The sequence below is a fragment of the Ranitomeya imitator genome, chromosome 3, assembly GCF_032444005.1.
Source record: "Ranitomeya imitator isolate aRanImi1 chromosome 3, aRanImi1.pri, whole genome shotgun sequence".
In the NCBI taxonomy this organism is placed as follows: Eukaryota; Metazoa; Chordata; class Amphibia; order Anura; family Dendrobatidae; genus Ranitomeya; species Ranitomeya imitator.
This window is the reverse complement of record NC_091284.1, coordinates 231,112,233-231,129,520: the sequence shown is the minus strand read 5'-3', so window position 1 is coordinate 231,129,520 and position 17,288 is coordinate 231,112,233. Positions and strand designations below refer to the sequence as shown.

General features: G+C 45.1%; 1 protein-coding gene across 1 annotated transcript in view; it reads right to left on the bottom strand.

The window, feature by feature from the left end:
- Positions 1–8,872, bottom strand: part of IKBKE (inhibitor of nuclear factor kappa B kinase subunit epsilon) — an 84,482-nt gene extending 75,610 nt beyond the window's left edge. Inside the window, exon 1 of the mRNA XM_069756262.1 lies at positions 8,757–8,872. The gene's annotated coding sequence lies outside the window, so the exon portion shown is untranslated. The remainder of the gene's footprint in view (positions 1–8,756) is intronic.
- Between the last annotated feature and the right edge of the window lie 8,416 nt (positions 8,873–17,288).

Here is a 17,288-nt window from a genome sequence, read left to right as displayed (position 1 = left end):
GCAGTAATGCAGTTCAATTTTCATGTTTCATGGTTGCATGTTTTAGCGCTGCAGTGTGCTGCTTTATTTACTTGACTGTATACGAGTTGGCGACTCTAGGTTCAGCACCTGTTCACACTTAGTCTATGTTTGGATGTGCCGGTCAGGTTTTTGAAATGAACACTTTTGGCCATGACTGTGTATGTCTATGTATATGTAAAACATATACGATATTTTTCCGACCATATGACGCACTTTTTTTCCTCCAAATTTGGGAGGAAAGTGTGGGTGCGTCTTATGGTCAGAATGTAGCATGTGGGGAGGGGGCAGCAGCGAGTGGGATCGCACTGTGATCCCACTTGCAGGAGGCAGAAAAATGTCCCAGTTGCCTGAATCCTGGGCTGGGGAAACCAGTGGTCCCCATGATTAAAGTGCAGTGAATATTCATTAGCCGCTTCCCCGCCCACCTGTCAGCTGAGCAGTCAGCAGGGAGCAGCACATGAATGGTCCTTCACTGAAACAGGGACACAAATGGTTTCCCCATCTGGATTCCTGCAGCAGCTGGGGAGTTCTGTGTTCGGTGGAGGAGGCGGCAGCAGCAGCAGGGGCCAGGGGAGACAAGATCGCCGCATACCTGCCTGGGCTGTGCTGGATGCTGAGGCATAAGGACCTGTGTGATGTCATGAAGTGGGTGGGCTGGAGCATCACGTCAGCACAGAGCCCTCCCTCTTCTGATGTCATCACAGGTCCTTCAGACTCCCCACTAGAATCTGCATGCTTCCTCTTATGACCTGGTGTCACGATATGGTATGAAATATCATATCAGGAATCACTGACCGCTGCCACCAATTTGTCACGATTTACACCGTGACCGTCACCCCTACGTTATGGGTTGGGGTGACTTTAGGCCAACAGATGGCTATCACATGTGCAGGGGGGCTTATCTTAGTTATCCCTCCACTTCACAATGTGATGAAAAAACACACACAAGGCTATTGACCTCTTAGTTTACAGCAGGGGCTTATTCTAGGTATCCCACTGCTCTGCAATATACCACGAACTGCAGGGATTTATGTATATCCCGCTTACAGTTCCACTTAAAACTTGCAGCTCTCTGGTGCCCCCCTTACTCTCAGGTCAGATGTGGTACTGCACCTGGGGTAATTAGTCACCAGAAAGACTGCCTGCTATGTACTGGCTATTGGGCACGCTGCAGTGATGCAATAAACTACTCCCACTCAGGCAGGAACAATAATTATCAACGCCGCAGTCGCTACAGCATCACCCAAAAGCCTGCACACGGTCGCTGCCACCAGCTTCGATTAAACGGGTCCGAAGCTAACCCAAAAACAACAGTAGCGTAATTCCCTTCAGGAGACTTAGGGTACGGTTTAGAACAGGAGAACGAACTAGTATTAAATAATATACCCCATCAAAAGTTTCAGGCAGTGTTTTATCAAAATATTTTACAAATAATGTTACAAATGAGACAATTGCAAATATTTACAAGGTAATTATAACATAAAGGGATTACAGGAGAAAAGATAACACTCACATGTTCAAAGCATTGGAGGCACCCAGGCTAGTGGATTTTCCATACGTCCCAGTTCATGGGACGTGCTCCGGGCTCTCCAGGAAAAAGACAAGAAGACTGAGCTGGGCATCTGGGCAGACAGTTATAGCTGCAGCCTGTAACATCCCAGAAAGCGGTTGGATCACCTCGTCCTTCCTACCTCTTCAGTTAACTAGTTTTACCCTAACCTATATCTAATTTCTATAACTCCGCTACAAAAAATGTCATAGTCATAACAAACCCAGCATTGATCTCAGATTAACGTGGGCATTCTAATGAGATCAAATATGTCCTATCTGGGATACATATTTACAGGGAAATCCCTACTTCTTTACCAGATGGAGTTAGAAGCCCGTGTTTAGAGGGATGGGCAGATCCACCGAGGGAGATTAAAAATACATATTTTCGTGTTCTTAACGTAAACGGTTTGCGTAATATCTTACAAAAACAAAACAAAGAACTTCCATGTGTTCTAGAGACTTAGAATCCAGTTCTTGCTGGAGGAAGATTCTAACCTGGTCGTAAAAATTCCTTTAGGCAATAAAACGCTCTTCCCCCATGTACATTGGCAAGGCAGCTCTTGGCTCAGTGAAAGGGAAGGGGGCTTTTTAGCCCGCAGCCTGCTAACAAGAGAAACTACTTATATGATATTTCATACCATATCGTGACACCTGGGCTGTGGGAAGGCAGGGAAAGCTCTCATGGGATGGTCCATGCGGCTGGCTGGCACAATATAAAGGTTAGTCACTACAACACACAATAAAGCACTCTGCCACTCCTGTGGTGAACTATAACTCTCAGCATGCCATAGGATCTGCAGGACATGCTGGGAGTTATAGTTCTCCCAATGGGATCTTAAATCAGCACTCCAGTGTTATTTTTCAGTTCTGGAGTGGTGCTTTAAATATAAGCCATGTGCCCCCAGTTTTGTACTCAGCCTCCAGCGTCTTCACTAAGTACTTTACAGACACCACACTGGTCCCACAGCACCATCTTCTACCCGTAGCTTCCAACATAATTACATACTATTATATATAATAACACCACATATAATAGTATGGTATTAAATTTTACCACATTTTTTTTTTTTTGCTTCAAATATTTTTTTCCCTATTTTTCACCTCTAAAACCTGGGTGCGTCTTATAGTCCGAAAAATACGGTAGCTATAAACAACCCTATGGACCTGTGTGTATTACTATGTATATACTGGAGTAAATCTATCTATATAATCATCTAAGAAGCACTTCTGTCTGTTTGTCTGTCTGTCTGTCTGTCACGGAAATCCCGCGTCACTGATTGGTCGCGGCTGGCCGCGAATTCATCCCTTCCTACTCTCTGTCAGTGCCTCCTCCAGTCAGCGCTCACACAGGGTTAATGGGTGCGTTACACCGCGTTATGCCGCAGTGTAACGCAGTCCGTTAACGCTATTAACACTGTGTGACCAACTTTTTACTATTGATACTGCCTATGCAGCATCAATAGTAAAAAGATCTAATGTTATAAATAATAAAAAACATAATAAATCATTATGTACTCACCTTCTGGCACCTTTCCCGATCCTCGCGACGCTCGGGCCATGCATTGCGGTCTCACGAGATGATGACGTAGCGGTCTCGCGAGTGTATTATATACTATGTGGGCTGTATTATATACTGCGTTGGCTGTGTTATATACTACGTCTCTGTGCTATATACTACGTGGGTTGTGCTATATACTACGTGGGCTGTGTTATATACTGCGTGAGCTGTGTTACATACTGCGTCCCTGTGCTATATACTACGTAGGCTGTGCAATATATTACGTGGCTGGGCAATATACTACGTGGTCATGTTATATACTGCGTGAGCTGTGCTATATACTACGTGAGCTGTGCTATATACTACGTGAGCTGTGCTATATACTACGTGAGCTGTGCTATATACTACGTAGCTGTGCAATATATTACGTGGCTGGGCAATATACTACATGGCAGTGTTATATACTGCGTGAGCTGTGCAATATACATGGCTGGGCAATATACTACGTGTCTGTGCTACATGCTATGTGGGCTTTGTTATATACTACGTGGGCTGTGTTATGTACTACGTGGGCTGTATTATATACTACGTGGGCTGTGCTATATACTATGTGGGCTGTGCTATATACTATGTGGGCTGTGCTATATACTGCGTGGGCTGTGTTATACCCTGCGTGGGCTGTGCTATCTATATATATAATTGTCTAAGGGTTTTTCCGTCTGTCTGTCTGTCCTGGAAATCCCGGCTCTCTGATTGGTTGAGGCCGCCAGGCCTCGACCAATCAGCGACGGGCACAGCGACAATGATGTCATAAAGGCCTGGCGGCCTCGACCAATCAGAGACGGGCACAGCGACGATGATGTCATAATGGTTGCCATGGCGACGATGATGTCATAAAGGTTGCCTCGACCAATCAGCGACGGGCACAGTCTGCCGCGAATTCTGGAATCATCATTGTCCATATACTACGGGGACATGCATATTCTAGAATACCCGATGCGTTAGAATCGGGCCACATTCTAGTATACTATGTGGGCTGTTATACACTGTGTGGGCTGTGTTATATACTATGTGGGCTGTGTTATACACTGCGTGGGCTGTGCTATAGACCATGTGGGCTGTGCTATATACTACATGGGCTGTGCTATATACTACATCGCTGTTTTATATGCTACGTGGCTGTGTTATATGCTACATGGCTGTGCTATATGCTACGTGGGCTGTGCTATATGCTACGTGGACTGTGTTATATACTATGTGGCCTGTGCTATATACACTACGTGGCTTGTGCTATATGCTACATGGCTGTGCTATATACTACTTGGCTGTGCTATATGCTACGTGGGCTGTGTTATATGCTACGTGGGCTGTGTTATACACTACTTGGCTGTGGTATATTTCTCTGCTGTATCTGTGCATCATGAATCGTGGTATGTGTTAAAGAGGGGGGCCCACCGAGACTCATTCGCCCGGGGCCCTCAAAAACCTGGAGCCGGCCCTGGCTTCACTGATTGGGCACGGCCGGCCGCGAACAATCAGCGACAGACGCAGTCCGGCCGCGAATTGGCACGGAATTTGAACCACGCTTCGCTAATTGGTCGTGCCCGGCCGGCGGAATCCTGTGTATAAATTGCATTATTCTGAAAACTTCATAAATAAACTACATACATATTCTAGAATACCCGATGCATTAGAATCGAGCCACCATCTACAGTAGTATACCTATAAATGTGAATATATTAAGTTTTATGTATGTCTATGGTTGTATGCTGATGTGTAATAATGTGCCAATATGTATATGTACTGTATATTGAAAACTATGCCTATGCACTGTATATGTAAAGATATATTCACATGCCCGATTATGCTATCTATTTCTATTCTCCGTTTACAAAAGATAAATGGGATTAGCATCCTGTGCAGTCTTGTTTCAAATGGAAGCAGAGGGTCTCATTGATTTATGCTGAGTAACTCAAATTTCCAATTTTTATATAATTTTAGACTGGAAAAAAAACCTGAATGCAAAGATTTTTCTTCCATTCTAAAAATAAACAAAAAGGAAACCAGAGGAACCCCACATAGATCCTAAACAGAATGTAGAAAAGGAAAAGCTAAATAGAAGTGTGAGCAGAGCCTAAATATATCTGTGTATGTACTGTAACATGTAACTCAGGGAAGATTCGCACCACACTTGGAAATGTTGTGAGGTATACAAGAAAAAAGAGGACTACTAAAAACGAAAAGGCTAAATTCCAGCAGCTAAGACATTTTCTTATTGCCATAAACTACCAAATGTCCGTAAAAACAAAAAAATAAAAACACACAAAGCCTGTGGCACTTTTATAAAGCATCCGGAACGGGACCAGTGCGTAAAATATACTGTATTTTTAGGACCATAAGGCTAAGCGCACAACAGTATTTTACCTCAGTATTTGTAAGCCAAAATCAGGAATGGGAGAGTCAGAGGAAAAGTATAAGGCTCTGTTCACATGCTGCATTTTTGCAGACTTTTATTAAGCAAATTTTAAGCTACGTTTTACAGTACCAGCAAAGTCTATGAGATTTCAGAAATCTCATGTACACATCGGTTTTTTTTTTCTCCACCAATTTTGAAAACTGTTGCACTTTTACAAACTGCGACACGTCACTTCTTTCGGCGTTTTTTTCTGCGTAATGGCAGCGTTTTTTCACCCATAGGAAACAATAGGCAAGTGCAAAAACGCAACAAAAAATGCAAGTATCTGTTTTTGTTGTGTTTCTCCTGCAAAAATCTAAGGAAGTTAAATCATGCTTTTTGGGGGCCACTAAACCTTATCCTCATGCACAAGTGACAACAAAAACGCAGCAATAAAAAGCAGCAAAAATGCAGCAAAACTTGCATTTTTGTAAGTATATTCTTTTCTGCCAAGACAGCAGGTTTTCCCTGGTGAAAAAAATGCTGAAATGCTGCAAAATTGCAGCTTGTCAACATAGCCTAATAGAAATACATCACCACTTCTGCATTTTTTACCCACTCCTGCTTTTGGCTCACAAATTCTGAGGTAAAAAACTCAACCAATACTTAACGTGTATACGTGGGCTAGGACTCACTTTTCAGCAAGAAAAAAATAATGTTAAAAAGTGCCTGTATCTTATAGTCCTGAGGCAGCTCTCCCGCCACCTCCTGCAGGGTCAGACCTTCCCTGCTATGTGCTGATTGATCTAGGAGCGTGCTCAGAGAGCTGCTCCTCCCCCGAGGAGCACAGCGATGCATGCAAGGCAATGCAAACCTTGTCTCCCTGACAGACACTGACCTGTCTGATAAGTGCAGCGCATAAAAGAAAGGGAAAGCACCGTCCTTCACTCTGTAGATGCTCCTCTGCTCCAGCGCTAAGCTCTTAAATATATAACCTCTTGCTGCTGTACCTCCTTTATCCCGTACTCCTCCCCCGAGGAGCACAGCGATGCATACAATGCAATGCAAACCTTGTCTCCCTGACAGACACTGACCTGTCTGATAAGTGCAGCGCATAAAAGAAAGGGAAAGCACCGTCCGTCACTCTGTAGATGCGCCTCTGCTCCAGCGCTAAGCTCTTAATTACATAACCTCTTGCTGCTGTACCTCCTTTATCCCGTACTCCTCCCCCCACGTCAGGAAAGCTCCAATGTCAGTGGAGCTCTGATTTCAGTGCAGTTGAAATATGAAGCTCATAAAGAGCAAACTGGGGGCTTCTGCATAGATAGATATAAGAGCTGTGATAGTGTAAACTGGCAGAGTGAATGCCAGCTAATCACCAAGGCATAAAGCAGCAGAGCCCTGAAATAATGGTTGTGCACTTACATTAACCACTACACTTTCTTTTTCAACCTCCATTCACAAATTGCAATATGAAATGGAAAACTAACTTTGTCTAAAGTTTTTTAGGGCTTGTTCACGTGATGTGTTTTTGTCGAGGGGAAAACAAATGCAGTGCGTTACTGTACTAGGAAAGTGAATTACACTTTTTAAAATCTCAAGCACGTGCTGCTTAATTTTTTCTTGAAGATTTGAATCATCGTTTATTTCCAGTTTGTGGCACGTCAATTCTTTCAGTGTCAGAGCAGCAATTGGATGCATAATAGATCAGAAAAAAATGGTTACGGTTATAGCTAATGTCAGTACACAGCTGTTGGGTGACCTGGGACCAGGTGCTCCTTCCCTGTCCCTAACACTATGGGACGCCCTAACTCGCCCTACTCCCCAGGATACTTCTGAAAGTGAAGATGCCAGGGCCTCCACCCTTGCCTTATCTCCCAAGTTAGCCCTCCGTCTGTTCTCTTCTCCCACCCAGGGAAGAGGGGCGCTACTGTGTACTGTAGTACACCAACCCAACAAAAAAGGCAACACAGACAAGGGTTAACAGAAAACTCCAGGCATACAAAATATTCACTCACATATAACAGAGGAATGCCCCGGGGAGTGGAGGTAGGAGAATAAACCAAAATAGAGAAGAATAGGGAATTACCACACATGCAAGTCAAGCAACAGTCACTGATAACTCCTCCAGCACTCCTTCTTATATGAACTCCTCTCCCTCTGTTAGCCATGCAGCAAATGCTAGCTCTGATGAGGAACAAAGCCCAGATTATACAGGGGAAAGGAGTGGCTAACCGAGTTCAGCTGTGAGCACAGGGATTTACAACATGGCCGACTAACCTCTGTTGTGCCAGGAGGAATAAACACATTTAAAATGAAGAAGTGCGCCTTCTCAGTGCCAGATTAGGAGCACAGAGCCAACGAACCCACTTATTTGCACCTGCTTGGACGCCAATATCAGACACCATGAGGAACAAAGCCCAGATTATACAGGGGAAAGGAGTGGCTAACCGAGTTCAGCTGTGAGCACAGGGATTTACAACATGGCCGACTAACCTCTGTTGTGCCAGGAGGAATAAACACATTTAAAATGAAGAAGTGCGCCTTCTCAGTGCCAGATTAGGAGCACAGAGCCAACGAACCCACTTATTTGCACCTGCTTGGACGCCAATATCAGACACCATGAGTGGCATCATAGACTCAGCCCTCAGTATTCCATGAGCGGGATCTACTGTAGTCGGATGTTAGGGTTAACTGCATGCACACTGGGCTTCTTACACTTTTAAGGGAGATAAACTTTTAAGAAAAATAAATGAATATGATAGAGCATCTAATTGCCCTCTCACCGGCTGATGTAGATAGATACTATGTGATTTGGAGGGATTGGACAGATTTCCAAAACTCTGAAGCCTACCATCTAGCCCCCAACTAAGATTACCGGGATGTCATCACAACAATGCTCATAATCACACTCTATTGATTGGTGGTCTGCCGTGGTCGGCTCCCTCTCTATCTTTCATATGGAAAAACACATGCTTGATCGGGATATTGATGGAAAACTTTCCCTATACCCCCAATGTACTGTTGTTATGCATAGATTTATAGTTATATTTTACCCCCTGTACTATTTGTATTGCATTTTCTTGTACTTTCTAAACACAAAAATAAAAAACTTGAATTTGAAAAAGAAATTAATATGTGACTTCAATGAAAATAAAACAATAATGATAAAAATCATCCAAAATGTAACTACAATGAACATAGTAACAACTCATCTCCACCTTCTGTGTGCAGACATGTAGAGGGACACCGGATCCTACGGAGGGCACAGGGAGAACGGACAGTACTCACCTTTATGGTGGACGCACATATAAGCAAGGAGAAGATCTCTGTCCTAGGACTTCTCAGCTTCCCCGTGTCCCTTACTCTAACACTTGGTCACATCCACACTAATACACTCACTTCCTTGTTTCTCTTTTGTTTCATCAACAGAGACAACCCTCTTAAAGGGACAGAGCACTCAAACTAGAGAAGTTACATTCCAATGAATCACTTTTTTTCAGGCTTTACAGAACACTGGTATTGTTCAGTGCTTCCTTTTACTAGTTTTCATCTCTCTATATGATGCCTGACTTTCCAGCTTGTATAGGTGTAGAAAATATCCGGCCCAGGCACATTTTCTTTCTTTTACAAATACTAGAAAACCTAATGGAAAGTATTGTGAACAATACTTAAATCTCTACTGTTCCTCATAGTGGTCACACTGATTTATATATACTGTTGCTCCAATCATTGATAATTTACACATGGGATTAAGGGGGCAATCAGACAGCCGTGTAAATTACACCAAGATCGGAATGCAATGGACCGATTGGCTGACGGCTTTCCCAACTCGAGCATAGAAATAAATGGAGCTGTCATACTCGGGTCGGGAGAGCCGCCAACCAGTCCGTGCACTGCATTCCGATATTGGTCCAATTTGGAAGGCCGTCTGACGAAGCGGGCTACCTGCATAAACAGGCTGTTAAACAACCACCGATAAGCAGACAAGACACTTAGAAGTCATTTACTGAAACAAGTCGGAAGGCATAAACGGATCCTTCATTTTTGGGAAGGAACCAGGGTTCTAGCTACAGGGATTGCAGAGGTAGCAGTCATACCCTATTTAGATTTTGCAAGATTTCTAGTATTGGCCTGGTTTTTAAGCACCGTCATCGGCCTTGTTTTCAGAAGAAATTTCCTTCTGTGTGTTAACCAGCTTATTAACATTACCCTATCAACCTTGCACCAAAATCTTTACAATTTGCCCTTGAATAATAGCTGAATAAACACCTAAAAATGCAATATTCAGGGCTGAACAAATTATTCCAGGTATCAGTAAGAAATATTCAGTCTCAAAAGTATACAGTAATAACTCATGACATTAAAACCATTGGCAGCAATCATTGATGTGCATGGTGACTGAAGACTGGTTCGGTCCTATAAAAAAAAATCCTATAGTATCAATTATGGAAAAGACTATGGAAGAAAAGTATTAGATGGTTGCTGGGTATAGGACTGCTTGGCTGCATACCAGGCAGAGTGCTCATGATGACCCCTGTCCACTACTATCAAGTGCCTACATTGGGCGAGTGAGCATCAGTTCTGGTCCATGGTGGCTCCAGGATGCAATATTGGAAGAATGCAGTGTAACGTTCTGGACAATGCTCTGCCAGTAAGCAATGGGGCCTGGAATTGTGTGGATGTTACACATATCATCTACATATACATCACTCAGCGCCAGGTACGGACTAGGGCTGATATTCAGCCCTGGCATTTGAAACCACACAGGCCCATGTTGTCCCCGTCCCAAGTACCAGATGGGATATATTACTAATATTATCTTGTGTGGAGGAAAGCAAGATTTACTACAAGACCAATATTTCTTATGATACCTCCATCACAACTCTAAGGCTAGGTTCAAATTGCGTTAGTGCAATCCGTTTAGCGCATACACTAACGGAATGCGCTAACGCAATGTCCAAAAAGGTATTGCGTTTGGCGATCCCGCTAGTGCAGATGCTCGATCTGCGCTAGCGAAGAATGGACCCTGCAAGCAGCGTTCGAGGTCCGTCCGAAAATAACGGGACATCGCTGACGCATGCCAAAAATGGCATGCGTTAGCGATGCGTTAGCGATGCGTTAGCACATTGCGGTCAATGGGTGCGCTAACGGATCTGTTACATAGCGTTAATTGCGCCAATTTTGCCATGTAACGGATTCCGTTAGCGAACACCCACTAACGCAATGTGAACCTAGCCTTAACAGTATGGGTGTCTTGAGAACACTGATTCTGTTAACAAAGTAGCAGACAAGGTGGCCCATGATCAGACAGGCCCTTCTGGCACTTGCCAGAATTGCCAGATGGCCAGTCCGGCCCTGACTCAGGCCAAGTATACCCTGATACTGCAATGTTCTTCCCTAATGTCAGTGGCCTCTTCTAGCAGGATAATGGGAACATGACAACGTTTAAGGTGGTGATTTGGCCTCCAAAATCTCCTAGATCTCAATCTGATTGTGCATCTGTGTGCTGGAAAAATAAGTCAGATCCCTACAGGCCGGGGTTGCCCCAACAGTCTAGAAATTCCAGGATAGACCCTGAAAATAGGGCATGGAAAAAAAATAGATGCGTCCGTGATTTCTTTTTAAGCTGGAGGAAGTAGTGTAGATTATTTTGATTGTAATTTTCATCATTTTACCATTTCCTGTCATTGCTGCTAATGTGTCCATATCAGAATTTTAAGAGGTAGACCTGCAATAGTTATAATCTCAATGATTCATTATAGTTTTTTAATGCGTCTATAAAGTAGCGATGTTTGTGTTTAAAAAAAAAACCCTCATCATGCTTGCATCCTTTCTGCAAGCCTCATCTTGCAGTTTACAGGACTTAAAAGTGTGGTTCCCTTTCAGACAATCTTGTTCTCTGTGCCAAATGCACTTTATTCACTGTCCCCGGGTCCAGTATGGAGTCTCTGGTGCCCGGTATTGGCCCTGACGTCACATTGACAGTGCATCAGCCAAACAGTGAGCTCAGCGGTTCTGAAAGGGCATTCCATCTGCAGGAGTAGGGCTGCTGAGCTCAATGGTTGGTGACCACGCTGTTGACATGGCGTCAGCACCACAGCCCATACTGGGACACTAGGAGACTTGGCAATGAACCTGGGAACAGTAACTAAAAACTTCATCCAGGGTGTAAGATTATCTGAAAAATGGAAACCACTATACAAAATCTGCTTCCATCGTTTGGTGCCAGATACCACAGGACACCTTCAGATGTGATGTCCGTGCTTTGACAGGCTAGATTATATTGGCGGCTAGGCACACACCTTTCTGATGCCGGAAGGCTACTTCTTGAAGACGATCTTTACATGTTCCCATTACAATTATGTCCCCATTATGGTAAAGAAAGAAAATCACCAGCTGTGGTTTATAGTATGAGAAATAATGAACTTTATTATAAATATTGCTATAATTTACAGAAGGGGCTATATTATGCCATAGATGCATGCAAGTCATGCATGGATTTAATTAGGGTGGGGGTTTTAATAAAGAAACGTTCATCTAAGCAATATTTTAAGATAATATTCTGGGCTGTCTTCTGCTGAACACCGACACAGCTAGCTCCTTTTTACACTTAGGACTGAATTCTTTACTTTATTATTATTATTATTATTATTATTTATTTATATAGCACCATTAATTCCATGGTGCTGTACATGAGAAGGGGTTACATCAAAATAAAAATATCACTTACAGTAAACAAAACTAGCAATGACAGACTGGTACAGAGGGAAGAGGACCCTGCCCTTGCGGGCTTACATTCTACAGGATTATGGGGAAGGAGACAGTAGGTCGAGGGTTGCAGTAGCTCCAATGGTGTTGAGGTGGCCGTGTGGTCTTTACAGGCTGTAAGCTTCCTTGAAGAGGTGGGTTTTCAGGTTTCTTTTGAAGGATCCAAAAGTAGTGGATAACCGGATGTGTTGGGGCACTGAATTCCAGAGGATGGGTGATATTCGGGAGAAGTCTTGGAGGCGATTGAGTGAGGAGCGAATAAACGTGGAGGAAAGGAGGAGGTCTTGGGAGGACCGGAGATTATGTGAGGGAAGATATTGAGAGATTAGTGTGGAAATATACAGAGGAGCAAGGTTATGGATGGCTTTGTAGGTCAGTGTTAGTAGTTTAAACTGGATACGCTGGGAAATTGGGAGCCAGTGAAGGGATTTGCAAAGAGGTGAAGCAGGAGTGTAGCGAGGAGAGAGATTAATTAGTCGGGCAGCAGAGTTAAGGATGGACTGGAGGGGTGCGAGAGTGTTAGAAGGTAGGCCACAGAGGAGTATGTTGCAGTAGTCTAGGCGGGAGATGATTAGGGCATGCACGAGCATTATGGTAGAGTGTGGGTTGAGGAAAGGACGGATTCTGGAAATATTTTTGAGCTGGAGGCGACAGGAGGTAGCGAGAGTTTGGATGTGCGGTTTAAAGGACAGGGCAGAGTCAAGGGTTACTCCGAGGCAGCGGATTTTGGGGACAGGGGAAAGTGTGATTTCATTTATTTTGATAGATAGATCAGGTAGGGAAGATATGTGTGATGGAGGAAAGATAATGAGTTCAGATTTGTCCACATTGAGCTTGAGGAAGCGAGAGGAGAAGAAGGAGGATATGGCCGATAGACACTCTGGGATTCTGGAGAGCAGAGAGGTGACATCTGGGCCAGAGAGGTAGATCTGAGTGTCATCGGCATATAGATGGTACTGGAAGCCATAGGACCTTATGAGTTGTCCCAGGCCGAGTGTATAGATTGAGAAGAGTAAGGGTCCTAGGACAGAGCCTTGGGGGACTCCAACAGAGAGGGGGCGAGATGAAGAGGTAGTACGGGAGTAGGAAACGCTAAATGTGCGGTTGGCAAGGTATGAGGAGATCCAAGATAGGGCAACGTCTTTGACACCAAAAGAAGAGAGGATCTGTAGTAGGAGGCAGTGGTCAACTGTGTCGAAGGCAGAGGACAGGTCTAGGAGGAGGAGTATAGAGAATTGTCTGTTAGCTTTGGCTGTAAGTAAGTCGTTAGTAATTTTGGTCAGGGCAGTCTCAGTGGAATGGTGGGGACGGAAACCAGATTGTAGGTTGTCAAAGAGAGAGTTAGATGCAAAGTGAGAGGAAAGTTCAGCATGGACATGCTGCTCAAGGAGTTTGGAAGCAAATGGGAGCAAAGATATGGGGCGATAGCTGGACATAGTCCTTGGGTCAAGGCATGGCTTTTTGAGGATAGGTGAGATTGTGGCATGTTTGAAGGCAGAAGGGAAGGTACCAGAAGTTAGTGAAAGGTTGAAGAGATGGGTTAGGGATGGGATTAGTGTGGTGGTGAGGTTGGGGAGGAGGTGGGATGGGATGGGGTCAAGTGCACAAGTGGTGAGGTGTGATTTGGAGAGAAGATGAGCAAGCTCCCCTTCAGAGATTTTGGAGAGTGAAGTTATGGGGTTTGGGCATTGGTCTGGCATACAAAGGGGTTGAGGTCAGTGGCGTAACTACCGCGGTCGCAGCGGTCGCCAGTGCGACCGGGCCCGGCAGGTCAGGGGCCCGGGCCCGGCAGGCAGGCTCGGACTGGCAGTGCCTCCCCCCGCTCCAGGGCCCCCCCCCCCGCCGCCGCCGCTGCCTTGAATACTCACCCTGCTCCAGCGATGGTCTCGGCGTCTGCACTGCAGCTCGTTCCTGCTTGAGCGGTCACGTGACACCGCTCATTAAGATCATGAATATGCGCATATTCATGATCTTAATGAACGGTGTCACATGACCGCTCAAGCAGGAAGAAGGTGCTGCGCCGGCGCCGCCGCCTGGAGTCGGGACAGAGCGCGAGGGATGTCGGCACGGCCGTGCAGTGGGAAGACAGGTGAGTATGAGGGCCGGGGGGACGGGGGATGAAGGAGGACATAAGCCGGCGCGCCGAGCAGGAGCGGAGAGATAAGCCTGCATACAGGGGGGAATATAAGCCATGCAGGGGGGAATATAAGCCATGCAGGGGGGGATATGAGCCATGCAGGGGGGAATATAAGCCATGCAGGGGGGGATATGAGCCATGCAGGGGGGGATATGAGCCATGCAGGGGGGAATATGAGCCATGCAGGGGGGAATATGAGCCATGCAGGGGGGAATATGAGCCATGCAGGGGGGGATATGAGCCATGCAGGGGGGAATATGAGCCATGCAGGGGGGAATATGAGCCATGCAGGGGGGAATATGAGCCATGCAGGGGGGAATATAAGCCATGCATACGGGGGGGGGGAATATGAGCCATGCATACAGGGGGGAATATAAGCCATGCATACAGGGGCGGAATATGAGCCATGCATACAGGGGGGGAATATGAGCCATGCATACAGGGGGAGATATGAGTCATGCATGCAGGAGGGGTAATATGAGCTATGTATATGGGATAGGAGGGAGATGAGCCATGCATACAGGAGGGGGGTCATTATACAGTATTGAGCATCATGTGTGGCCGTTATACAGTATGGAGCATCATTTGTGGTCATTATACAGTATTGAGCATTATGTGGGATCATTATACAGTATGGAGAACTGTGTGGCCATTATACACTATGGAGCACTATGTGTGGGTGGTCATTATACAGTATGGAGCACTGTCTGGCCATTATACAGTATGGAGCAATGTGTGGCCATTATACACTATGGAGCATCATGTGTGGCCATTATACACTATGGAGCATCATGTGTGGCCATTATACACTATGGAGCATCATGTGTGGCCAGTATACAGTATGCAGCATCATGTGTGGCCATTATACAGTATGCAGCATCATGTGTGGTGGCCGTTATACAGTATTGAGCATCATGTGTGGCCATTATTCTATGGGGGTTACATTGAGTTGTATGGCAGGGCTGCAGGGGGGGGGGGCCCATTTGGAAGTTCGCACCGGGGCCCCTAACTTTGTAGTTACGCCACTGGTTGAGGTGGTTGGACAACAAAGACTTGCCTTGTTTGGTCTATCTTATTTTTGATGTGCGTGGCAAAGTCCTCAGCAACAATTTAACAAGAAAACTAAGGAGTTGGTGGCGAACTATAGCAGGATAAAGATGGAATGGAATGCTTACCGATCACTATTGCTGGTCAGGAGGTAGAGCAGGTGGAGAGTTACAAATATTTGGGGGTCCATTTGGATAGCAAACTGGACTGGAGATGCCACTCAGAGTTTGTCTACAAGAAGGGGATGAGCAGATTGTATTTCCTAAGGAAACTGAGGTCTTTTAATGTGTGTAGCAAAATGTTAGAAATGTTCTACCAATCTGTAGTGACAAGTGCCATCTTTTTTGCAATCACATGCTGGGGTAGTAGTGTGCGGGCCTCTGATGCTAATAAGCTGAATAAGATTATCAAGAAGGCAAGTTCTGCTGTGGGCTGTAATCTGGACTCTTTTGGGGAGGTAGTGGAGAAAAGAACTCTGAAAAAGTGTATGGCGATTATGAACAATAATGCACATCCACTATATGAGCTATTCATGAGACAGAAGAGCACCTTCAGCAACCGGCTAATACTTCTGAGGTGTAAGAAGGAAAAATATAGGAAATCGATTGTGCCAACTGCCATGGGAATGTACAACAATAACATTAGGGTTAAACCACCAAGGTGAATGTCTACTTATTTCTCTACATTTCAGTTCACTCGTTGTGTATGTCCTATTCTAATGTATAATGTATAATGTTCTTCTGTCAACTCTACTGTCATGTCAACTATGTAATTCTTTTATGATTTTTATGATTTAAGTTGTGCTGCTGTGATACTATAATTTCCCACGGGATCAATAAAGTGTATCGTATCGCAATTAGGGAACTCGGAGGGGGCAGTGGTGGGCGGAGGAGGGAGTTAAAAGTGTTGAACAACTGTTTGGGGTTGTGGGATAAGGAAGATACGAGGGTTGTGAAGTAGGTCTGTTTAGAAGAGGTGAGAGCTGATTTGAATGCCAGTGTTGCTTGTTTGAGTGCAGTGAAATCATCTTGTGAATGCGTTTTCTTCCAACGCCGTTCTGCAATTCTGGATACTTGCCGAAGCTTTTTAGTGATGTTATTGTGCCAGGGTTGTCTATTGGTTTGTCGGACTCTGCTATGCATGACAGGGGCGACCATGTCAATAGCTGATGCAAGAGCGACAGAGAGTCAGAGAGTGTGTTGGTGTCTAGGTGTGCGAGGTTCCTGCGTGGGTGCGCATGGTGCTGGATATCGGTGACAGGTGAGGAGGACAGTGATGAGAAAGTGAGTAGATGGTGGTCAGATAGAGGGAGAGGGGAGGTTGTGAAGTTAGATAAGGAGCATAAACGGGTGAAGACCAGGTCTAAGGGTACCGTCACACATAACGATATCGTTAACGATATCGTTGCTTTTTGTGACGTAGCAACGATATCGTTAACAAAATCATTATGTGTGACAGCGACCAACGATCAGGCCCCTGCTGGGAGATCGTTGGTCGCTGGGGAAAGTCCAGCACTTTATTTTGTCGCTGGATCTCCCGCAGCGATGTCTTCACTGGTAACCAGGGAAATATCGGGTTACTAAGCGCAGGGCCGCGCTTAGTAACCCGATGTTTACCCTGGTTACCGTTGTAAATGTAAAAAAAAAAAAAAAACACTACATACTTACATTCCGGTGTCTGTTCATGTCCCTCGCCTTCAGCTTCCCACACTGACTGGTGAGCGCCGGCCGTAAAGTACAGCGGTGACGTCACTGCTGTACTTTACGGCCGGCGCTCACAGTCAGTGCGGGAAGCTGAAGGCAAGGGACGTGACCAGACACCGGAATGTAAGTATGTAGTGTTTTTTTTTTATATTTACAACGGTAACC